At 38.0% G+C, this 26,957-nt stretch overlaps 1 protein-coding gene across 14 annotated transcripts in view; it reads right to left on the bottom strand.

Annotated features, from left to right (window-relative positions):
• LOC106505748 (uncharacterized) overlaps positions 1-26,957 on the bottom strand; it is a 1,225,997-nt gene that overhangs the window by 789,210 nt on the left and 409,830 nt on the right. For 10 of the 14 annotated variants that reach the window (XR_014824361.1, XR_014824368.1, XR_002338112.2 and 7 more), the window contains one exon: positions 17,174-17,326. The exons of the other annotated variants lie outside the window; for them this stretch is intronic. The gene's annotated coding sequence lies outside the window, so the exon portion shown is untranslated. Of the gene's footprint in view, positions 1-17,173; positions 17,327-26,957 lie in introns of those variants that run through there. 14 annotated transcript variants of the gene reach the window in all.

The following is a 26,957-nucleotide window of genomic DNA, read 5'->3' as shown; positions in this document are numbered from 1 at the left end:
ATGCTATGAAATAGGTGTTCCTATCACTCAAACTAAAGGTTCTAGTCTAGAGAAGAGTGTACTAAGACTGGTTCTCTACCCTAAGCATGTATTTCCCAAATCAAAATTCAAAGCCTCTTATGTCACAGAAGATTTTTGTACAGCAGCTTCTGGGACTGCCCTTAGGCAATCTTTAAGATAGCAGTTTGAATGCCAAAATACTGGCCTTTGGGACTATCAGGGAAAATGGCAGAATATTTGACTAACCTGAAAAAGTCAGGCATTCTACCATACACGTTCATTTGTCAGGGAGGTAAAAGGCATCATTAGGAAAATATTGTTAAAATGGAAACCTACAGTTATCATTTATAAGGGTGATTCTTTTGTCCTTATCTGGATCTTCGTAGCAAAGCGAAACTAGAACTGAACGTTGAGTTTGATGGTGGCTCCCAGAGCACCAGGGGTCGTAGGTAGAATTGCCAGAGTCACAACTCGAAAGGGACAACAATCTGCATACCTAATTCTATTCTCTTTTTCATCCCAGCTCACCCAGAAGGACAGAGATGCCTTAAGCATTTGTGCTCTATTCAATAGGCCCCCAGGTTAGAAATGAGGGTGATATCCCCCTTGCCCCAACAGAGCTTTGCTTAGAAAGCCTATTCTTATGGCATAAGAATAGGTGGCTTTGGAGTTAGTCTGCATTCAAACCTCATAAAACTGAGTTAACCTCTCTGAGCCTCAGTTTTTGCATCAGTAAAATGGAAATAATACCCAGCACCTCAGTCACTGGAATTACTGTGGGGAGATAAATAAAGAACCTGGCTCATGCTAAGAATTCAATGCCATTATGTGTTGTTCCTGGAAAAGAAAAACAAGAAGGGGTGGCACTTATCAGCATGTCAAAATCAACTGTGTGCAATTAATAGTCTTCTAGTCCTCTCCTGGGAACTTTGAGAAGCATAAAGATATTAAGCATAATTCCTAAAATTAAGTAGCAGTTATATCTTAAAATAGAAAATACAGAAATACAATGTTTTAAAATAAGTTAAAATAGGCTGGTTTTCAATGAGACAGCCACTCCTCTCTTGATCTGGGTATAGCCACTCCTCCCTTGATCTGGGTCTGCCGGTCTATTAACAAACTAAAAATCACACCCCACGTGGAGTCTGAACTCAAGGTCCCTAAATTGTGAAGATTTCAATTGCTTGTTTTTGACTAACAAACCAACCAAAACCTAAGACAATACCACACCTATATCTGGGGCACTACCTTACTTGTTAGATTTGTAATACTAATTTTTTCTTTCTGTCTTTCTTTTCTTCCTTCCTCCCTCTCTCCCTCCTTCCTTCCTCTCTCTCTCCCTCCTTCCTTCCTCTCTCTCTCCCTCCTTCCTTCCTCTCTCTCCCTCCTTCCTTCCTCTCTCTCTCCCTCCTTCCTTCCTCTCTCTCTCTCTTTCTGCCTTTTTTTAGGGTCACACCCACAGTATATGGAAGTTGCCAGGCTAGGGGTCAAATTAGAGCTACAGCTGCCGGCCTACACCACAGCCATAACAAGGTGGGATCTGAACATCTGCAACCTACGCCACAGCTCACGGCAACACCAGATCCTTGACCCACTGAGCAAGGCCTGGGATGGAACCTGCGTCCTCATGGATACTAATCGGGTTCATTTCTGCTAAGCCACAATGAGAACTCCAGCCACAAGGGGAACTCCCTGTAATACTAATTTTAAATTGAATTTCAAAATTTAAGATGTATGCCTTAGTTGTAAAATAGTGGTTATTAGTGTTGAACTTTGCTTTCTCATTTTTCCCCCCTTTTCTACATGAAATAGGAGCTTTTTAATTTTTAAAATAAGGGATCTGAACAAGATAGACTCTAACATCATTTCTTTTTTTAACCTTTTATTATCCTATGAATTCCTCAAATATCAAACTCCGTGTTATATTTTTATCAATTAATGAAAAGAGTTTTTGAGAAGTTGAGAGGACATATGTCTCTAAAACCAAGAGTTGTTTATTTCACCTGCAAGCAGGGCTCAGTGATAATTTTGTAGAAGAGCCACAAAATAAGAGACGGTCTCTGATCTCTGTGTCATTTGCAGACAGGGGCCAATCAAGATCAAAAAGAAGCCAATGAAGGCAGCAGGAGGATTCCAGAGAGCACACAAAGACATGGGGCAGAATCATAGAAGCAGATGGTGTATAGTGCAGCTGAGGGTAAGGAAACTGCAAGGTGAAACTGTTTTCAAATATTTAAACTTCTCTCTGCTTTCCCCCCACTTCAGAGTCAAAGTATTTTCTAATCTTCACACACTGCATCCTGTCAGAAACTGTGGTAGCTTTTAATCTTCTACAGCCCAGCTTTTTCTCACCTCCTTTCACACATCCTGTGAGTTTCATACATATCACATTCAGATTACCACATGTACCATCTACCATTGTACAGGGCAATGTAAGAAAAGCAATCTAATTAATGATTACCATTTACGACAGTATAGAAACTGATTCTCTGCACAGTCAATAGTAGCCTGACTGGTTTCTCTCTATACAATAGCTTTCATTATCCCTAAGGTTGTATCTTAAAAAAAGAGAGAGAGAGAGTTATGATATATTCCACTCAACCATTTGGCAGATCCCTTAAATTTAAAAATGAAAGGAGGAGTTCCTGTTGTGGCTCAGTGGTAATGAACCTGACTAGTATCCGTAAAGATGTGCATTTGATCCCTGGTCTTGCTCAGTGGGTTAAGGATCTGGCATTGCCATGAGCTGTAGTGTAGGTCGCAGATGCAGCTGGGATCCTGTGTTGCTGTGGCTGTGGCATATGCTGGCAACCATATCTCTCTTTCAACCCTTAGCCTGGGAGCTTCCACATGCCATGGGAGCAGCCCTAAAAAGCAAAAAAAAAAAAAAAAGGAAATATTCATTTAAGAAAGCACTGTATGCATGTGACTATTTGGAGATTCTTAGCTATCCTATATGTGGGGTATTTTTTATCGTTAATAATGTTAATAGTGTAAAAGTAAATAAGGGCAATGTAATAAGACATGTGTACGTATCAAGAGATGGTACACAGTGATGAATTCAGAGGCAGCAAAACCACTGTGCCCTGTGGTGGGCTGCAAAGGCTTCCCAGGCATGGTTGGTGGACTTTGGACTGGTTGGGAAAAGGAGGCCAGATTCCCAAGGGAAGCAAGAGTAGGGAGAACACCCCAGAAATATCAGAGGTAGCTGCTTCCAAGGCATGTTCAGAAACCATAACTGGCTGGAGTTGAAGTTTCATGTAGAGGGGCAGGATTTGGTGATGAAAAAGGAGTGTCTTCATTTAAGACAACCTAAAGAAATCTAGGAACACTATATTTCTCTGATAACTTTTTCTCAGCCAGCCAATAAAAAGTAGTTGTTAAGCTCCTATTATATACAAGGGATTGCTGGGGATGGGAAAAGGCAGAAGAACAAAAAGGAAAGATCTAATTCAGGTTCAGGAGCTAGTATAAAAACAGGAAATGTTAACAAGGCAAAACATACTAAACAAAACCAAAAAAAAAAAAAAAAAAAAAAGGAAGGTGAATTTGCAAATAACTACTCCATCTGCAGAGGAAACAAATTATTTTGTCTGCTAAATACCTCTTCCTTTCTTCTGAGAATAAAAGTGCCTTTCTGTACTTCTGAGTATTGTTCTCCCAACCCCCAACTAGTCTTATGGTATCCACAGGAGGTACCATTTCTTTCACACCCCTGTTCCTTTAGCCATAACTGATCAGCAAAGAGTGTGTAAGGCCCTTATCCCACTTTCTTCCAGGAACCAATTGCATCCTTGCTTGGTTTTCCATCCATTTATTCATAAAATGAGCATTCTGCTAATAAATACCCCCTTGGATAAAGCTAATTCAAATTGGATGCCTGTCACTTGGAATTCAGAGTCTTTTTCAACTTCTAGCTGATGAAACTCTGCTTCGTCTTATAGTTTTCTTTCCTTCCTTCAAATGCTTAGGTTTGTATTCTTTCCTTTAAAATTCTGAATGTTTCTTATTCATATCTGTGTCACCACCAGTACCTAGGTATGTGATTTGTATTAAGCACACAGAATTGTGTGAAAAATACTAGTTGCAGTAACAAATAAACTCCCAACTCTTTAATGTTTGACAACGTACAAGTTTATTTCTCACTCCCATAAATGGGTATTCTTCAAGGTGGAGTGGATTTTCCCTGAATGATATTTCTGCAACTGGCTCCTCTCATTCTGTGTCTTCATCCCCCATGACTGTTTTTTTTCCTGTGCTGGATTCTGTATAAACAGGAGTAGAAAGCATGAGGAAGCCTCCTACTTCTTAACCACTTGGTACTAGAGGTGAGTACATCTCTCCTGCTCTCATTCCACTGGGAGAAGAAATCACATTGACATGAAGCCTGGGAAATTTGATCTCTAGCTGGGTAACCAGCTTCTCATGGCAGCTCTACCCTATTGAAAGGAGTCAGTCATTTGTAGTGGAAAAACTACCCAACTCTTTATGTAATGAAAACTATAAGACTTTGCTGAAATAAATAGAAGACATGAACAAATGGAAAGATATCCTCTGTTCATGGATCAAAAGAACAAATACTGTTAAAATGTCTAAACTACCCAAAGCCATACATGGGGATTCAATACAATCCCTATTAAATTACCAAAGACATTCTTCACAAAAGAATAGAAGAAACAATCCTAACATCTATGTATAACCATTAGAGACCTTGAATAGCCAAAGCAATCCTGAATTAAAAAGAACAAAGTTAGAGATATTATGTTTCCAAATTTCAAACTATACTACAAAGCCATAATAATAAACCCAATCTGGTAGTGGCACCAAAGTAGATACATTGACCAAGGCAACAGAATATAGAGCCTAGAATTACATTCCAGCATAAGCAGTTGACTAATATCTGACAAAGGTACCAAGAACCCGATGGGAAAAGGACAGTCTCTTCAACAAATGGTGCTGGGAAAACTGGATAAATATATGCAGAACAATGAAATTGGACCGCAATTTCACAACACCCACAAAAACTAACTTGAAATATATAAAAGACTTAAACATAAGATCTGAAACCATAAAACTCCTAGGAAAAAACAAGGAAGAAACCCCTTAACCTTATTCTTGGCAGTGACTTTTTTGATATGATGCCAAAAGCACAAAAAACAAAAGCAAAAAATCAACACATAGAACTACATCAAATTCAAAAACTTCTTCACAGCAAAAGAAACAATTAAAATGAAAAGGCAACATACAGACTAAAGAAAAATTTTTGCAAACCATATATCAGACAAAAGGTTAGTATCCAAAATACATAAATAATGCATTCAACTCAAAAAAAAAATCTGATTTTAAAATGGGTAGAAAAGCTAAATAGATATTTTTCCAAAGAGGACATCAAAATGTCCAACAGGTACATGAAAAGATGCTTAATATCATTAATCATCAGAGAAATGCAAATCAAAACCACAATGAGATATATATCAACTCACACATGCTGGAATGACTATTTAATAAGAAGACAAGAGATGACAGGTGCTCTTGAGGATGTGGTGAAAAGGGAACCCTTGGTACACTGTTGGTGGAAACATAAATAAATCCAACCACTATGGAAAGTAATATGGAAGTTCCTTAAAAAGTAAAAGTAGATCTACCATATGATCCAGGAATTCCACTTCTGGGCATATATACTCAAGGGATATGAAAACAGGATTTCAAAGAGATATGCGTATTCTAGGTTTATTGCAGCATTATACACACTAGCCAAGAAAAAAACCTAAGTACCTATCAATGTATAAATGGATAAACAAGATTCTATGATATCAATTATTACATAGAATCTAATAAATCAAGCTCATAAAAACAGAGTTAAAATGCTGGTTACCAGGGGATTGGAGGTGGAGGGATAAAATTAACTTTCTTTAGTCAACAAATAACAAACGCTGGAGAGGGTGTGGAGAAAAGGTAACCCTCCTGCACTGTTTGTGGGAATGTCAATTGGTACAACCACTATGGAAAACAGTATGGGGGTACCTCAGAAAACTAAATATAGAACTACCGTGTGACCCAGCAATCCCACTCTTGGGCATATATTCAGACAAAACTTTCCTTGAAAAAGACACATGCACCCGCATGTTCATCGCAGCTCTATTCACAATAGCCAAGACATGGAAATAACCCAAATGTCCATTGACAGATGAATGGATTAAGAAGATGTGGTATATATACACAATGGAATACTACTCAGCCATAAAAAAGAACAAAATAATGCCATTTGCAGCAACATGGATGGAACTAGACTCTCATACCAAGTGAAGTAAGTCAGAAAGAGAAAGACCAATACCATATGATATCACCTATATCTAGAATCTAATATACGGCACAAATGAACCTTTCCACAGAAAAACGCATGGACATGGAGAGCAGACTTGTGGTTGCCAAGGGGGAAGAGGAGGGAGTGGGATGGACTGGGAGTCTGGGGTTAATAGATGCAAATGATTGCATTTGGAGTGGATAAGCAATGAGATCTTGCTGTATAGCACAGGGAACCATATCTAGTCACTTGTGGTAGATAATGATGGAGGATAATGTGAGAAGAAGAATTTATGTATATGACTGTGTCACTTTGCTGTACAGTAGAAATTGACAGAACACTGTAAATCACCTACAATGGAAAAAATAAAAATAATATATAAAAAATTAAAATTAAAAAAAATTGTAAAGAGAATATCACAATAAAGACAGTCACATGAAATATAAATTTTATTTGAGAGTACAAACTTGCAACAAGTAGTAAGCCATAGAGATCTAATGCACAATATAATGGATATAGACAATATTATATGACAACCATCAAACTTCCTAAGAGACTAAAACTTATCTCAACCATTTAAAAAAGGACAATAACTTCATGTGATAGAGGTGCTAAATATTGGCACAATGGAAATCATGTTACAATATATAAATATCAAATTAACACATTATACACCTTTAATTTACACAATGTTATATGACAAATACAGTCAATTAAAAAGGAAAGAAAAACTAGCCATCTTTTCCACAAAGATAATCAAGTAATGATTAAATTACCTTACTATAAAAAGGCAAGAAAGAAAGGAAAGGAAAGGGAGGAAGCAAGAAAAAAGAAACCCTCTAGAGCAAAATGAAGAAAATTTTCACTAAAAATCAGTGAATACTAACACTTCTCAAAGACCCAGAATTGAGCATTTTTCTTGCATTTTCACAGAAACCAGTTGCCACATAAAAGCACAGAGCAATCTACCAAAGAACTTAAATGACTGGAATTTCAAGGATGCAGATGTTTTCTTTAAATGGGTGTGCCTTCTATTGCATTGAATCCCACCACCTTTCTCTGAAGACAATGAAGGAAAATGTACAACCCTTGGAACAAACAGGAGACATCTCAAAGGCTTTCTGGAGAATTTCTAAATATATTAAAAAAATTTTTTTCTCCTGAAAGCCTTCTAAGCACAAGCTCCTCTGACATGAAAGTTGGGTTCAATCAAGAAGTGGGGTTCTGGAGCAGGTCTTCATACTCAGGGGAAGGGAAGAGAATGGAGGACAGGAGCTTCCTGACACACAAGGTCAGACCTCAGTCATGGAGGGCCCTCAGGAGCCACCCCATGTATGAAGGCAAGTTCTCTGGCACTAAAGGTACCTTCTGAAGGTCAGGGCCATGTTTCATTTGTTTTGTGTTTCTAGTTCTGAGCCCAGTACCTGACACCTAGCAAGTATCCAATAATGATGGTGAATGAATCTGGTGAATGAATAAGTGAGTGGAACTGGGATTTAGTTATTATATCTTCGATGCAAAGTAATCATTTGACCTCAATAACAAAGATGAAAAATCTAAAACTGGGGCACAACACTGGGGCAAGACAAAGAAAAGACATTCAATGCTAAGGTTCTTTAAATACTTTTAGTTGTAGGCCAGTGTGGTCTCAGAGTCTGAAGCAAAGATGAGTCACCACAAGAGGTCAAAAGGATTTAGTTAATTAGGTGGGATGTTGAGTCAGGAAGCTGAGGAAGTTATTACTTTTAAATTATTACACAACCTAATTGGAAAAGGTCAAGACCACTCAAAGACACAATTTCTTTACTCCTAGCTTATCAATGTTACTCCAAAAAGTGGAACCAGGCTGGAGCACAACTGTATAGAAGTTCTCCACCCCTCACCTCCCTCCCCTTTGTCACCCTCCTGTAGTCAGCAAGTGCAACCCCATGTATGCAATGGCTTTATATTTTCCCCACCCACTCACCCCTTACTTCCCAGGTCTTCCTAGGACAACACTTCTTGCTTCAGACATTCCCATCCTAAAGGTTCTCTTCTTGTATCTCAGTCACTCATGCTCTGCCCTTGGCTGGTGAAAGCTGCTTAAATTTGTTAATCTGCTCATGTGTTCAGAAAGGGCATTAATGATATATTCAGGTAAAATATAGTCTTGTTTATTGGGGCCTTCTGGAGACATGGTCTTTACCTGATGGAATATCTCTAACTGTGAAAATGTTCAAGTGAAATAAGGCCACTGGGGAGGAGATCATGGGGCAGACTGAACTTAGACTGCCCTTTAAATCACACTAGGAGAGGAGCTACTCTTCCTGCCAGGTCTGGAGACATGGCTATCAAACTGTTGTAAAAAATCAACTATCCTGGTTGAATCAACACTGCAAGACTTCTCATGACAAAACCTCAGCACCAGGCCTTAAAGTAAGAAAGGCAACAGTTGCACTAGTTGATATCTTGTCAAAAGAGTAGCCTGAATCATTTCCCTCTGGACTCCCTGACTATTTCTAGTTATCTCAACTGCTTGTTATAAATTAATAGCTTAAAACAAAACAAAACAAAACAAAAAAACTGGGAGTTCCTGTCATGGCTCAGCGGAAACAAATCTGCCCAGTTTCCATGAGGACAGAGGTTCAATCCCTGGCCTTATTCAGTGGGTTAATGATCCGACATTGCTATGAGCTGTGGTGTAGGTCGCAGATGGAGCTCAAATTTGGCGTTGTGGCTGTAGTGTAGGTTGACGACTACAGCTCCAATTTGACCCCTAGCCTGGGAAGCTCCATATGCCATGGGTGTAGCCATTAAAAACAAAACAAAACAAAACAGTGGCCTGTGATGTCCCCTATATATTCATTTGAAAAAAAAATTCATCTAGATAATTTAAAGAGCAAAACTATACTTCTCTAAGATTGTAACTGTGATCAAGCCACAGCAGCCTCCAAAGTTACTTGTTATCAAAGGAGGACATCCTGCCACAATCCCACAAACAGTTTGAACATAGTTATGTCTCAAAAGAACTAAAAATTACCTGGCTGTAAATTTAATAAAAGGTAAGTGTTGGCAACTATTATGTAAGCCCATGAACTTTACCCATTTTTCATTTCCTATTTTCACTACTGTTACTTTAAATCTTTTCAGAAACAATATAAGTGAAAATAAGTGAATTCAAAGAAGTATAAATACACATATATCTATGTATATATACATATACACATATATTCATACATATGTCATGACTATTACTAGAAACATTCCCAAAGGAAGCTGCCTTTTAAATGTCTCCTCTTCAAAATAACAAAGTAGGTTATAGTCTTTGTTGCAAATTATAATAGTTTCACATATTTAGCAGACGACTCTATGGAAACTCATCCAAATATACTTTCTCTCTTGAAAACTGAACAATGATAACAACATAAAAAAAGACCCTAGCACTGATAAGGAATATCCTTAAGCCAAGTTCATGCATTTTGCAAAGGAAAATAAATGAAGTCACTCTGAAGCCTATGTGAAAGAGCTAACTGAAATATTCAGGGTTCACCTTATGGTAGCTGATTAAACTTGCTTACTTATCTGGTACCCCATAAAACCCATAGATCAGCCTTAGCAAAAGATGGCATGAAATTAGACATATAATGGACTATATTTATGAAGCAGAGCCAGGGAAACCAGTGCAAATAATCGGAGATGATGAAGGGGAAATCAAAAGAGAAATCGAACAGACAGAAACCATTCTTCATAAGCTCTGACACCTGAGGATATCAGTCTGCAACCCTACAGTTTCCAAATAATAGAGTGATGGTGCTGAGTCATAAAGAAAAGGTTAGTTCACCTCCAATAGTCTCCATTTATCAAAAGAGGGAATTAGGAGTTTCCGAGGAGACACTGTGGATTAAGAAACCCACTGCAGCAGCTTATGGCTCAGGTTGCTGCAGAGGTGCAGGTTCAATCCCTGGCCCAGTACAGTGTGTTGACAGATCTGGTGTTGCCAGAGCTGCGGCAGCATGCGCAGCTGTGGCCTGGATTTAATCCCTGGCCCTGGAATTTCCATAAGCCACATTTTCAGAGAGTTTTGATATATAAAATGTATCTTTAAAAAAATCTAAACATTGAAAGAACTTGATTCCTCAATGTTAACCAACATATGAAGTGTCTGTGTCAGCCAAGGAAGTTTAAGAATTGAAAATAAGAGAGGAAGAAACTTGTCTTGAAAGGCTAGGTCTATTATTTGTAATCCACCTTTGTTACTTTAAAGTACTTAGACAATTTTTTAATTTTATAATTTTAATAAATATTATATAACATGTTTTTATAATAGAATACTAAAAATTGAAGAATAATGCTTCCAAAAAGCTTCAAGATATTTCTCTCAGTCATTTTTTCAAGTGTACCAGGAACACTTCTTGGTTTATGGGATAGAGCAGCAAAAAGTTTTAATTTATTCAAACAACATCCCCCTGCCCTCATATGATTTTGCTTTTGCTAAGGGTTTATGTAAAAAAATCTTTTGCTTGTCCTTCAAACTCATGTAGATTCTAAATCAACTCTGTTTATATACAGTAGCAATTGTGCCAAGCAGAGTCCTAGCCTCAGGAAATATCCAGATCAGCCTAAATCTGTCTATGATCACCAGGGCTCAGAGCCTAGCCCTGAGGAAACAGGTGAAAACAGTCACTGCAGTAGAAAAAGTGCTATGTTACAGCTAAAAACACAGTGCTTATTATGAGGGCAATAGCAAAAGGAGCAAGCAGGGTTTCATGTGTGTATATATGAATATATGTATGTATGAATGGAGATAGATAATGTGTTTTTGACTTCAGGGACATTTAAATAATACTGATGCTCTCCTTCATGAAAATAAACACATGTCATAGTAATTTGGCATTACAGTATTTACCAACAGGTAAACCAGGAGTGGAAACCAGGTTCTGCCACTTATTAATTCTATAGCCTTGAAGAGTTCACTTGACCTCTCTGAGCCTGTTTTCTCCTGTAAAATAAAGGTCCAGAGTTTGGAGATACCTTAGAAATCTATACATAGAACTTCCATATGACCCTGCAATCCCACTCTTGGGCATCTATCCGGACAAAACTCTACTTAAAAGAGACACATGCACCCGCATGTTCATTGCAGCACTATTCACAATAGCCAGGACATGGAAACAACCCAAATGTCCATCGACAGATGATTGGATTCAGAAGATGTGGTATATATACACAATGGAATACTACTCAGCCATAAAAAAGAATGATGACATAATGCCATTTGCAGCACCATGGATGGAACTAGAGAATCTCATACTGAGTGAAATGAGCCAGAAAGACAAAGACAAATGCCATATGATATCACTTATAACTGGAATCTAATATCCAGCACAAATGAACATCTCCTCAGAAAAGAAAATCATGGACTTGGAGAAGAGACTTGTGGTTGCCTGATGGGAGGGGGAGGGGGAGGGAGTGGGAGGGATCGGGAGCTTGGGCTTATTAGACACAACTTAGAATAGATTTACAAGGAGATCCTACTGAATAGCATTGAGAACTTTGTCTAGATACTCATGTTGCAACAGAAGAAAGGGTGGGGGAAAAAATGTAATTGTAATGTATACATGTCAGGATAACCTGACCCCCTTGCTGTACAGTGGGAAAATAAAAAAAAAAAATAAAAAAATAAAAAAAAAAGTCCAGGGTTATCAAAGCCTTTCATATAGGAGAATAAAAAATAATTATGTTTCTTTATTATTGATATATGAATGTTCTTTAAGATAGTCTATGCTCACCACACATTCAGAATATTGTTTTTCATCTTAAAATTTGGTTTAAAATGTTGTGTTCAAGAAAGTAACAAGGAAAGGGTTGTGCCCTTCAAACACACAGGTATGCATGCCCAAAAAGAACAACAATCAATCAGCCAGGGGTAAGAGATTTAGCTTTTTTGGAAGCTCTCCTGAGTACCTAGATATTTTTAGTTTATTTTTAAAATGGAAAACAGACACACACTCTAAAAGGCACAAAACAAACACCCAGAAATATTTTGCTTCAATTTTACATGGGTTATTTTTACAGCTCTGTCTTGCTGTGTGGATTCCATTGAGAATGAAACTAATCTGTGCTACTGCTTCCATGGAAACCTGTTTCTTTGTGATTGGCTGAGCAGTATCCAGGAGCTTCAACAATATCCCATGAAGTACAAGTACTGTTAATATTTAACAGACGCAGTAAAACCTACCAACCTCATGGCATTTATTATGCAACTCACTATTAATAAAGAGATTCAGATTCATCCTAACATTTTCTCACCCTCTAAATATCCTTGTGAGGTTTTATCCCTTGCTAAAACCTGACCTACAGAGAAAAAAGGGATGAAAAGGGGGAGGGGAAGATAGGAATTAGATAGAAGGGGCATAAAACCTTGAAGCATTATAAGATAAAACCTTATTGCACTTATAATTGCAATTGCCACTATTTCCTCTGTTTTATTTCAAGACAAAACTGGTTTAAGAAGAGAAAAATGATATGCCCAAAAGGAATGTTTTGCCAATTTACATTTATCATGATTGAGAAAGAAAGTATCATGTCACCTAAGATAATGCATGTAACTACGAGCATGCTGGTGTGATTAATCAAGCAAGATGAGACAAATGACACAAATTAAATGGCCCAAAGGAGACAAAGTATATTTACCAGTGTCCCTGGGAAACTGAGTTTTTTAAAATATATATATGATGTGAAACTCCCAGTGTGCCTTCAACTAAGAAAAGCATTAAAAAAAAAAGAAAAAAAAATCCCAATTTGCAAAAGAATTAAACTTCCAGGTAATCTCCACCGCCCCCCACCCCCAAAACCTCTACACTGCCAAGATATTTGAGAATTCCTCCAGCGTTTTTAAAGTTTTATTTACACCATAGCATGAGGGGTCAAGAAAAGCAACCAGGAATTTTAGTGTTTCCATATATTATTGTTTCACTTAAGATATTCTTATTTGAGTGTCTTGAGATTGAGTTTCTCACCTCATGAAAGAGGACATGATTTGAAAGCCTGAACATATATGTTTTGGTTAAAAATGTTTAACATGATAAAGGAAAAATTACTATATTTTGAGTTTATACATAAATGACTACAGAGATGTGTCAATTTTGTATATAAATCCAATGAAAATGTTAGGAAGTGCTACTGGGCAAAAATCACTGAAATAGATCTAAAACTGATATTTGCTGATAGCCTAGAAAGATGGCTCTCCATGTGCTTCCTGTAAATCTTCCTTTTTTTTTTTTCTTTTTGGTCTTTTTAGGGCCACACCCATGGCAAATGGAAGTTCCCAGGCTAGGGGTTGAATCAGAGCTGCAGCTGCTTACCTGCACCACAGCCACAGCAATGCCAGAACCAAGCTGTATCTGTGACCTACACTGAAGCTCACGGCAATGTGGGATCCTTAAACCACTGAGTGAGGCCAGGAATTGAACCCATGTTCTCATGCATACTAGTTGGGTTCATTACCACTGAGCCATGATGGGAACTCCTTTTTTGTTTGTTTAATTTTTTTTTTTTGCTTTCTATAAAAGCTTTAAACTGATATAAAGTTGAATAATAGGTTTAAAATTGTATATAACAGTATATCAGCTTTGAAAAATTAATGTAAATTTATAGAAGATTTTAAAAATCATATATAAACATGAACCATACTTATCACTGGGGGGTTATAGTTTATTTTGTGGGTTTTTTTTATATTTTACTTTATACCTTAGTCTTGCCACATTTTTCACACGAAATATGTTATTCAAAAAAGAAAAATTATTTTTTGAAAGAAACTATCAGTACTCTTTTCATCTTTCTTTGTAAAGAGCAAAAGATGATTAATGTTAAGGTTTACTTAAATATATAAAGAGCTTTATACGTTTTAAAGTATTGTGCATCCATTATCTCATTCCAGGCACATAATATCCTGGGAGGAAGATATTACAGAGCTGAGTTTCACTTACAGATAAAGGAAATGAAGACCAAAGATCAGCCAACTTTGCAGGATGGCATGGAACATAAGAGTCAGAGCTTGGAGAACATATCTGATACCATGGTGTCCCTGTCTCCGAACACTTAGGTTAAATATGAGATATGTTACATTGATGGTTTTCACATCTTTTTAAACTAAATTATAATTTCATTTTCACATCTTAATTTTTTCGTATTCTGTTTCTGCATGTAATATACTGCTACATGCAGATCAAGCAGATGTTTAATGAACATTTTTAAATTAATTTACAATCCTTTCCTCTTTGTATTTTTTTAAAACTCATTTATCTATGTAGCTATACATATTTGCTAAAGAATCGACAGCATTTCAATCAATTTTTTCTTTAAACTATTTCCCAAAGTTTGAAACTCTGGGGTTTTAAATACATGTATACATTCCTGGCCATCTATGGAGTTTTAGGGGAAAGAATATAAGGATAATGTGAATATGCACTAAGCAGTTGATAAAAAGCAATGCCTAGAAAAGGTCAAGAGACATTGGATCAGTGCCCACTCCCCAGGCCCAGTGGTAAGTGGAGAGAGGAAGAGAAGGAGGTTACTCAGACCAGCCATTTTCCTGTCCAGTCCCATAGTGAGACCAGCAGTCAGGACAAATGGAGTTCCAAGGGATAGGCCCAAGACATATGACAAAGAAGGGGAAAATGAAGAGACAAACATTCCAAGATACCAGGACCAAGAGGATACTAAAGTTTCAAAGTTTCTTTCCTGGGCTGTTCCTTTGCTGCAAGGGATCTGCATCAGCAGAGTCACAGCAAATACAGATAAGCAAACTAGAAAAAGGTGCTTCCTCCCAGCAGACACAATCTTGACCAAAGCATGCACCATGGCAAGTGGACTACGGTTTGGATTATAACCCCACTTGTTGCCTGAACAAGGATTCGTACAGTAAACGACCTGCAGTTCTGTATTTGCAGACCTATGCATAAACTGGAAACATAATCAAGTCAGGTCAGCTTCTAAATGGAAGATATTTTTGACTCTTGCCAACAATGCATCCTTTGTTTAATAGATATTCAAATACACATATCTAATATGTAACCAGGACAAAGAGATGATTTGTAGAATCCAAAGTCAAATGAATTCCCAGTTAAAAGGAAAATGAATACCCATCTCACAGATTACTGTGATGATGAACAAGATAATACATGTCAAGCACAAAGCACAATGCCTAGCATGAATCATTCAGTAAAATATTGGTTCTTTGCCATTTTCCCTAAAACTATTTAGATAAAGCTGCTATTACAGTGGTATTTTTTTTTAATCTAGCTCTTACTTGCCATAAACCACAAAGCCTTCATATTTCCCCACATAAGAACAAACTTCTGTCCCTCCCTCACCATCATCCTCTATATCAACTACATGTTAGAGTAGCAGACAGCATGCCATAGACACTGAACCCATCTGGAAGAACAGCATATTACTTTTGTATGATATGTTAGTACAAAACTCAAAACCATTTACATTTTATAATAAAACTAAAATTTGGCCCATGTTTGCAAAAACATTTTCAGCATTTGCTATAGGCCAGTTATTTTCATTAATCCATGGATTTGAACCCATCTCGAGAGTCACACAAAAGTCAGGCAAATATCCCAAATGTTGTTTTGAACACTGGCCTTAAAAAAAAAAAATGAGCAGAAGTTGATGCACAAGACTGTGCAGGAAAAATGTGCACAGTCATATCTTTAAAGGCACTTGGATCACAGTCCTTTTCTGCAGTTCTTCTCTCTCTTTCAAATGAACTCCATAGACAGATTAGCAGTTTCTAAATGTTTACCATGGTTTCTGGGGTAGCCATGAGCTCTCTCCTTCCATACAGATTTTTAATTAAAAAATTATAAATGTGTAGCCATATCTTGATCAAATTAAAAGGCAGTGGTAAGAAGACAGCCTGCTCTCTTAGTACTCCCTATCCTGGTGTTGATTTCCAGGCTGGCATGAGGTGATGCTGTTTCCAAAATAGTCTTTATCCCCCCCTCTAAGGCTGCAGCCCTCTAAGAAGTCTGAACCCCAGAATCTCAGAAGTAAACAGTGACCTCTAAAGTATTTGTTTACATTCTATTAAAATGTCATGTAGCCACATTTTTCTGACCTGATATAGCTTTAAGCCAAGGAAAATTTCCAGAGGATGAAATTCACAGCAATGATATAACATGTGGCATCTTAATAAATGGGAAATTGTACAGACCAGAGAACATCGATCATCAAGGCAAGTTTGAAAATAATAGAAATATTATACAGAGCACAGGTCAAATATCAGAATCAAGCAACTCAAATCAGAATGAAAATGTCTACAAAGCAACAGAGAGTACAATTATTTTTAAACTAGGGAAACAGGAATAGATTCTTTTAAGAACAGGCAGGGGAGGAAAAGATGACAGAAAACAAGAGCTTAAGTTCTCTTTGGGTTCCTCTGAGTTGTAAAAGCTCCCTAGCCAATCATACCAGGTGAGACCAGATCTTCCAGGGTACCAAGCAGAGAGGAAAACAGGACCCCAGCTTTGCCTCTGTCCTTCAACTTTCACCCAACATTGTACCCTCCCTCCATCTGGTTGACTTGTAGTACCATGAAGAACACACGTGTCTCTTTCCAAACAACTCCAAATTTGAATCTCATTTTCACTGACACCCATATGTAAATTAGAGGTTACTAGAACATCTTCTATCTTCTCTCACAGCACTGAAATTTATATCACCACCCCCCAAAAAGGCCCTTGGTCCTACATAGTCCTTGATATTGACCTTTCTTCTTGGAATGAATGAGAGGAAAAATCAGAGCACTCTCTAGAGATGGGAGTTTGTGCGATCAAAGTATTGCTGGGAATACAGTAGAAAACAAAAGAATGCACTTACTTCATTCAGCCTTAGGGTTAAAGAAGGCTTCTTGGAAGTGGGGCCATTTGAGCTATTTACATTCCATGCGAACCACAAAGCCTGCCTTTTAGAAGTACTTTGCTCTTGGACTTAAAGAGGAGAGCAATGAGAAAGATGACTTCATACTTTCCCCTATGAAAAAAAAGGAAGAAAAAAAAAACAGTAACAACAAAATTATCACAGACATCAAAGAGTTTCCTGGTGACATAACCCTTAACTATGTATGCTAGTAGCTTACTCAACAGTTCAAGAATATGGAAAAAAAAATTAAGACATCAAATATGGCAGGAAACACAGATTAAGAATTTAGCTATGTTTGTAGGTTTACTGTGAAAGAAAGGGAGATTCTTTTCCTACCTCCATCTCAAGGGGAGAGTGAGGATTTGTAATCTAGATGTTACCCCAAGGAAGAGAACTTAAGTTTAGGCTCCCAAAGTAAACAGCTGGATTGTTCAAGACAGGAAAAGCACAGAAGTTTCTAAAAAATAATAATAATAATAAAGACTGTCTGGGTGTACCTAATGCCCATGCAATAGGAACTGCTAATAACATGAAGTCTAGGCTTGATTTAGGACGGATCAAAGATACAGTAGCCAAGCTGGACGTGTACCCTGTGCCACCAAATCCATGTGCTTCAAAGAGCAACTTCAGCAGTCAGACCAGAGGCTCTTCCTAGAATTTTCTGGAAGGTATAAGACCCCCAATTTCCTTGAATGACCAAAGGAAGTTGCAGAACAAAAATAGATGCGATTAAACTCTTAACAATCTTGCAAAAACAGGGGTTAGCAGGGAACAGAGCCAGATTTATCTGAACACAAAGAAATATAACACTTCCTGCTCCCAGAGTTGAGGAGCCAATTCATACTTTTTAGTTTGACCCAAGTTCTAAAACAAAATCAACCTTTTAAAAAACAAAACCAAGGTCTTTGTAAACTAACACAGTGAAACTCCATAGGCTGCAGAGTACCCACATTTATAACAAACACAGAAAATTACTGGAAAACCAGCTGAGCTTGATAAGTACACCCAATTTCTAACCTTCCCAGAGCTAGAAGAATGTCTGTCTCAAGCACTTTCAATTACTGGCCTGAGGTGACCCAAGGACTTCTTCCCACTAATAACCATTTGAAAAAGAGGGGGAAAAAATCCATATGCTGAAATTCCCTCCTTGGCCAATCAACCACTGAACCAGACAAATAAGAACCAAGCAGCTAATATTTAAACAGAACTAATGTTACATGACAAGGTTAAAACTCATGTTTTCTTTTGTATTGTTTTTCACAGAATATACTAACAATGTCTAAAGGTAATAAGAATTCTATAGAGACATTTCACTTTTCCAGATAGCAGGCATTCATTGGTTCTTGAATGTTTCATACTAGACAGAATTTCTGGCTTATTGTGGTTGAGATAAAGAAAAATATTTTAAATCAAAACAGAGGGGGTATTGCACAATGAATTTCAGTGAAATAAGAGCAAGCAAGCACATCTAAGTAGGTTTTGTTATGACATAGCATTCAAGGGATAGGAAAAATATATATAAAGAAAGTAAGCATCCAGTTGTTAAATCTAGAATTCTCAGCTGCCCTGTCCTGTAGTCAATTTGCCAAATGTCTTTTTTCTTCTCTAATCCTATTTTTAAATATCTTATAACTTGAACCTAATTGATCACTTAGTCACATTGGCCTGAACTCATTAGGCCAATTAAATTAGAAGGTATGTGGTACAGAATAAGGCTTTCACAGAGCCATTGGCTGCTGGGCTTCTAAACATTCCGCTACATAGTCTCATTTCATGGGCTGTGATCCTGCAGGAAAGGTTTGATTTTTCAAAGAGGACACACTGCTACTCAGAAGGACTTCTCAGGACACTGTGGGGGGGGGGGGGGGGGAGTAGTAAAAACCAGAACAATCTGACAAAAATAGGATGCCTTGTCACCCAAACCCTGAGGCAACTCACACATATGGTGCCATATTTTAAACATGAAGAAATAGATGCTGTCTTTATAGCCTGGTGCTGTTAGGATAGCAACTCCCAGAGATTATGTTTTCCTGGTAAAGGTCTGGACAGAAGCATTGTGCTAAGGAAGACTCCTAGATTCCCTGGCAAGGTAGCACACAGGCAGAGGTATACAGTTCTTCAGGGCAGGACAGGCAACTGAGATCCTGCTATGTGCTCAAAGCACAGGGTACCCTGATGAGGGATTGAACCTGCCTGTAGGATGGGGGCCTTTCCTTAACTGGTCCACAGAGGAGCCACATTTCTGCAATTTGTCTGGAGGGGATATATTTCCTTATCTGCAAAAAGGTACCACATATGCTAATAGCTTGGGAACTAGGTAATAAGTAGGTTGTATAGTGATTTATAGTCCAAAAACATGACAATAATGAGACTAGAGGAACTGTCACTTCTAGGAAATCTCTTGAATTCATTTAGCTCCTAAAGAGTCTCAGCCCCACCCATCTGCAACTCTGGGATATTGAAGCTTTTGGAAAAAGCCAACCAGAGATTTGATGCCAGCCTGGGTTTCCTTCAGGAGAGGATAGGAGTGTAGAGAAGAGGAGGAAGGAACTGGCATGTTTTGTGTCTAAACTTCAGCATCTTTGAGGGCAGGGACTGTATCATATTCACTATTGTATTCTCAGCAGCATGCACTCAACATATCTGTGTGGAAGGAATGTATTCAAATCCATTTTTTTCTTTCATCTTGTTTGTGTTGCTTGAGATGATTATACCTATCCTTTTTTCTTATATATATATATATACACAAAATTCAATCCTCTGTTAACCTGGAAAATAAGGCATCTTTGTGAACATTTTTCAAAATCTATTAAAGGATCACAGGACCTTAAAGTTAAACATGTCTTAGTCTAATCCACTATGAGGCAGCAAGGGTCTAGAGAGTTTAAGTGACTTGTAGTTGGTTTCCTAACCAGTTAGAGGCAAAGCCAAACTAGAGCTCAGAAGAAGAAATTCCCAAACCCAAAGTCTTTCTCCAATGCTCTGTGACCAAGAGAGCAGAAACATGTACCTCTAACATTAGAGTTGTCTCTATGTTAGACACTGTTAGCCTCTCATGTGCCAAGAAGGTCTTACACCCTGACTATGGCCCCTTTGCAAGTCTCATTCCAATTTTCCTAGTGCTGCCTTTATATGTCCCTGTACTCTAACACACACTGCTAGACTCAAAAGTGAGCAATCAGATAAAAGTCTCATAATATTTACATAAATGGACCCCAAAGAAAAGATTAACTAGAAACCTGTCACTTTCAAACTTTTGTGAAATACACCATGGAATTTTTTCTTTTAATGATAACATCAACACTACAGAGTAGGTAAAAAGTATCATACACTATCCTTAAACCCTGGAAGGGCTAGATCAGAGCAGAAATAAACTGAGAAACCTTCATGGAGTCATAGAAGAGTGGTCTGGCTTGCAAACATCATGCATCAGAGACATTGAAGAGACCCACTATAAGCCAGCCAGGATGAAACAAGAGTAATTCTTCTCTCATAAAAAGCATGCCAGTGACTGCCATTTGAACAAAGCATAAATTGTTCCTAAAGAACATTGGGTTCAAGTCAACCAGGGAACAACATTTAAAAGGTATTCTGTCTAGGGAGTAGGTACAGATTTTCTGACCTCCATTTCTAATAACCGGAATACAGCACATGTCTAGTATCTCAGTAGAGAAGAATATGTTAAGGCCATTATAGTAGATGGAGGATTTTAGTCAAATAATAAGTTAACCCTTCCTTGGGCAAAGAAACCAACTGGTTGAAATGTGGTGGGAAAGTAAAAATTAAAAATCTCTATCAGATAGGGTCATGCAGGAATTTCTGGCTCAAGATGAACTTGAAAAACATAATAAAGAAAAATCTATAATGAGCAACAGATTTATGAGTTCAAAATGTCCATTTGCCCTCCAAAAGACTTCTGGAAATAGATTCTCTTTATATTTTGGACAACATGATGTTCTATCATATGTTTCTAGAACATTCAAACTGGGCTAACCAGCTACAAAGGAAACAATGATTTTATCATACCTTTTGTTTCTATTCATTATGTTCTCAACTGAGAATATTTAATGCCTGGTATTGATCATCATTTCATATTTATTAAGTGTCAGTATTCAAGATGCTACACACAAGACATGATGAAAACTAAATTAGCAAAAGTGTAACCAAGGGTGGGCAGTTTCTCAGTGAATATGGGCAGATTTCTAAAACTAGAAGCATTTCCATCAGCAGGGTTCTATGCATAAATTATTTTTATAAATGTCTTAAGATAATGGAAGAGAAAAGAAGGGAAGTATCTGGAAGAAAAACCCTTATAAATAGCTGTCTGGAACTGAGTTGATATGATTTAAACTCTAAGCCATACTACAATAAACAAGAATGTTAAGGGGTAAGTGAGGTAAGTCAGAAAGAGGACAAACACCATATGATATCACTTATACGTGGACTCTAAAATATGGCACAAATGAGCCTACCTACAAAACAGAAACAGACTCACAGACGTGGAGAACATACTTGTGGTTGTCAAGGGGGAGAGGGGAGGGAGTGGGATGGACTAGGAATTTAGGATTAGTAGATTCACACTATTATATTTAGAATGGGTAAGCAATGAAGTCCTATGGTATAGCACAGGGAACTGTATCCAATCTCTTGAGATATATAATGATGGAAAATAATACATTTTTTAAAAGATAGATTCTTCCCATTTTACAGATGAGGAAGCTAGATCTTGAATAGAGTTAAAAGGACTATGAAAAATATATATTGTTTTCCCCAAGTAAAACATGTAAAGAAGTTTAAGAATCTGTGGAAAGACAGACAATAAACTTTAGTGGAAATTAAAAAATTAAAATTTGGAGTTCCCATCGTGGCGCAGTGGTTAACGAATCCGACTAGGAACCATGAGGTTGCAGGTTCGGTCCCTGCCCTTGCTCAGTGGGTTAACGATCCGGCGTTGCCGTGAGCTGTGGTGTAGGTTGCAGACACGGCTCGGATCCCGCGTTGCTGTGGCTCTGGCGTAGGCCGGTGGCTACAGCTCCGATTCGACCCCTAGCCTGGGAACCTCCATATGCTGCGGGAGCGGCCCAAGAAATAGCAACAAAAGACAAAAAAAATAAATAAATAAAATAAAAAATAAAATAAAATACTCTATTGCCAAAATAATTCCAACAGGAACACCAAAGTTCACAATACCAAATATAATGAAAAAGTTTGGGGAAAAACAAAAAAAAACAAAAAAAACACAAAAAAACAAAACAAAACAAAAAAAAATTAAAATTTTGCAAAAAAAAAAAATGTTAAGGGAAGGAGAGTGGCAAATGATTCTTTAAAAGTAAAGTTGGTTCCCAATATTTAGGGAACAAAATTAAGTAGTACTGAATTACAACCAAAAAGATAAAACATGTAACCATCTGTACATACTGATATTAAATTTTAAAAGATTAAAGAATGAATGAATGAGTGAATGAATGAATGGAGGAGAACAGACACATCTTCCTTGCAGATGGATTTCAAATAATTTATGCAGGTACTTGGCCCTCAAGGAGATTGAGCATAATTCTCAATTACTCTTTAAGCATGAGATGTTATAGTAACTTTCTTCCAAAGAGTACAGTGTGAAAGCAGGGGGAAAGAATAACTTTACAATATAAAAATCTGAGAAAACTACCTCAGTTGAGTTATTATGGCAAACATTAGTGAAAGTCATATTGACAGCATGGACCCATGATAAGATTTGATGAGGATGATGTTTTACTTCTGTAGTTTTCTTCACAAAGCTCAAAACCCCAGTCTACTCACAAGGAAAATGAGTATATTCCAACTGAGAAATATTCTACATTCCTGAGGAGGATTTTCCAAAGCCATCAAGATCTTCAAAAACCAGGTGAATTTGAAAAACTGTCACAGTCAAGAGAAGTCTAAGGTGACATGACTTCTGAAAGTAATGTGATTTCCCGGATGGGATTCTGGAAGGGGAAAACGATCTTAAAAAAATACCAAGGAGGATTTCCCATTGTGGCTTGGCAGTTTGGGAACCCAACATAGCATCCATAAGAATGCAAGTTCAATCCCTGGCCTCACTCAGAGGGTTAAGGATCTGGCATTGCCATGAGCTATGGTGCAGGTCGCAGATGTGGCTCAGTTCTGGCATTGCTGTGGCTGTGGTGTAGCCCTCAGCTGCAGCTCCGATTAGACCCCTAGCCCAGGAATTTCCATATGCCACAAGTGCAGCTATTAAAACAAAACAAACAAAACAAGGACATCTGAATAAGGTATAGAATCCAAGTATGCCATAGTAATGTTGGGTTCTAACAATGGAGAAAACTGAGCCATGAATTTGGGGGAACTCCCTGGACTCTATTTTCATTTTTTCTGTATTTTTCTAAAACTACTCTAAAAATGTTATTAAAAAAAAAAAAAAAGGATGGTGGCCATGGGGAGGGGAGAAAAAACAGTCAAAGAGGTAAAGGGATAGATGTTAACAGTCAAAAGTAGAGCTCTCAACTCAGTGGAGCCTCAAGTGTCAGCACTAGGGGGAAAAAAGTCAAAAGGCATCTCTAAACGCCAAGGAGAACTGAATGAAACAATGCGATAAGAATAGCTGGGAGGTATTCATAAGCACAATTAGCACCTTGACTGACTGGGAGCCAAAATAAGCGGCTGTGGGAGAGCAGCAGCCCAGGGTCATAAACAGGTCCTGTGGTGGCATCTAAAATGAGAGGAGGCGCCCCACCAGAGGAGAGTGTTTAGCAAACAGGATCCAGGTTTATAACAAGAAGTCCTATGTTACGAGTTCTCCCTGGTCTTTCTAAGCAGGAGGAAGAGTAAAACTTTTTTTCTACAAAATTGTCATGTTGACATTTTTGTCACCTTTATAGAGGTTTTTAGGTCTCAATACAGGCAGCCCCTGCTTCTCACTACTTGAATTTTGCCTAGTAGGAAGGAACCTAAAAACAACACCTCTCAATGCTGGATCTGACCAGCCTTCCATTTTAGCAGCAGATTCTTAATTTGGAGGGACTGAATCATCCATTTCTCACCTTTCTCACCAGCCAAGTATTTTTAACTTACTGTCGGCTATGGAGTGAACACAGAGTCTATAAGGAAAAAGAGAGCCCATTTTTCATTTTTCTGCATTTGGCTGCTCAATCCAGGAATGCCTTATAGCAAAAAGGAGGGTCTTTTACTTAAAAATATTGGTTTATTTAACATTTTTCTCCATTTCTTTTTATAATGCCCCAAATGAGTCTCTGCTAATCAAACAAGGTCCACTTCTTACCTGGAGGCAGCTTTGCTGCATATCCCAAGTACAGAAACTCTGGGCAGCAGTCTTGAGTACCCTAGTGGTTCCAGAGATAGAAAGGTCATAGGGTGCATCCAGCTCCCTGTCTGAGAAGAGGCTGACCTGAAAGGTAAGCCTCTGTGGACCTGTTCTCCTAGATCTCAAGGATCTGGAATGGGAGAGAGACAAAGCTTGAGCTGCTGCTTAAGAGCCACTGGACACATGGAGTTCCCGTTGTGGTTCAGTGGTTAACGAATCCAACTAGGAACCGTGAGGTTGTGGGTTAGACCCCTGGCCTCGCTCAGTGGGTTAAGGATCCGATGTTGCCCTGAGCTGTGGTGTAGGTCCCAGACGCGGCTTGGATCCCGCGTTGCTGTGGCTCTGGCGTAGGCCGGTGGCTACAGCTCCAATTAGACCCCTAGCCTGGGAACCTCCATACACTGCGGAAGCAGCCCTAGAAAAGGCAAAAAAAAAAAAAAAAAAAAAAAGCCACTGGACACAATGATACTCAAGAAACTCAACTGCATAAGGACAGTTTGTTCCAACATCTAAAATAAATAGTCAGGGTTCCATTAGGTTCTCAGACCTAAACTGAGAAAGTAGGGAAGACCAAAAAAAATCAACTGATGGAATAAGAAGAGAATGGCATTTTCTCATCATCAATGTAAGCAGGCCAATGTCAATTAAAAACATTTAAGCAAGACTCTCTTTCTTTGTTTGCATGATAAAGAATGGATTTCACAGTCAAAGACAGAAAAGGTTTAACAATGATTGGGTATTACAGAATGATGAAATTCAGATAAGACAATTCCCCGTGGTGCAATGAAGAGCAGAAGGGATAGATTATGCCTTGGAATGGCAAGGCCAGGGAAAATACCAAAACCAGTGAGGATAATGATGAACACAGAGGTGGGCTGAGCACACACTCCATGCCCAGAAGTGTGGGCACAAAGGAAGATGAGGGAAGTTGAGTTGAGAAAAGGTCACCTATAAAAGGTGAGGTGCTAAAGGTGAGGAGGCTGGAAGACAAGGTCTTGGGCAAGGCCTGCATAGTCCACGCAGAAGGAAAGAATGAAACTGTGTTTGAAAAAAAACCTAAAGAATCTGGTCTCTCCTCAGAGTACTTGACAAATATTGGATAGCAGAGCCAATCTCAATCTATAAAAGAAAATAATCACAGTAAACACTTATAGAGCAACTGCTATATGCCAGACTCATGTAAACATAACTCAATAATCTTATGAGATAGAGACTTTATCATCATATTTTACAAATACAGAAACTGAGATGCAAAGGGGTCAGGTGACTTGCCCAAGGTTACATAGGTGGTCACAACAGCCATCAGATGCTGACTCATATCACACATCACACTGAGAAGGCATATTCAGCTTAGAACTGTGTTGACATCTAAAATAACTGCTTTAAAGTGAAATTTTGGAACAATTGAGTTTTTCTACATTCATTCCTTCACTCAACTGTGTTACAAATACCTCCTGAATGCACACTATCCATCAAGCACCGTTACAGGGTTTGGGGTAAGAAACATTAAAAAAAATCCATGCCTTCCTAAGCATGCACTCTAGTGAGGGGCAACAGGTAAATAAAATAGATGAGAATAATATAATATATGGTAATAAGTATGTGGAGACAAAGCAGGGAAGAGGGATCAGAGTGGTAGCTAAAATTTTAGTAGTGTGGTCACAGGTTTGAACCTAAAGGACCTGAGGGAACCAGCCTTGCAGATATTTGAGAGCAAGCATTCCAGGCCAAGGGATCAGCAAGCATAAATGCCCTCAGGTCAGAATGGGACAAGATGTCCTAAGGGATTTTGTAGCTGGAAAGGATTTACCTTTGGTTAAGTCCCTAGGCCAAGCCTGACAATGCCTTTACCTCCACATATAAATGAAACACAAATGGTCTCTAAATTACACAGACCTCACAGGCTGCTCTCCCCAGGAGGATTCCTTCATGTAGCATCCTTCCAGAAATACCTCAAAGGTACCAGCTCCTCCCAGATTCTTCTTTTATCTTTTGCTAGAGATAGCCTTTTCCAAATTCCTTAAGGTGTTTGACATTTCCCACTTTGCTTTTGATTAGAGTTACTTTTTCTACCTTATATTCCCTCTAAACTGTACATCCACTGAGGGCAAGAAATGAACCCTGTTGTTTTATTCTCTTATGGCTCAACAAACATTTGAGAAGGTTTGAGTATGTGCTTTCTATCAAATTAAGTTCCAAATTAGAATAGCAGTAATTTCTCATCTATATTTAATTATAATAAGGAAATATATCATTAACCATACTTCCTTTAATTTTTAATATTCACAAAGTTTTTGCCAAACTATTTCAACTCATTGACATGTAAAGTTACAAGCTAATATTTTAAGTTCCAATGATCTTAAAGAGTAATGTTTTTCCCCACACAACCATAAAAGAAAAGGATGAGTTTTGACAACTTTGTTG

This window comes from Sus scrofa, chromosome 13 (genome assembly GCF_054392235.1).
Source record: "Sus scrofa isolate SSC_HxYL_T2T_F1_AM1 chromosome 13, Sscrofa_HxYL_maternal_Yorkshire_Landrace_v2.0, whole genome shotgun sequence".
Lineage (NCBI taxonomy): Eukaryota > Metazoa > Chordata > Mammalia > Artiodactyla > Suidae > Sus > Sus scrofa.
Note: the sequence above shows the minus strand (reverse complement) of the source record. Positions and strands in the feature narration are given on the sequence as shown.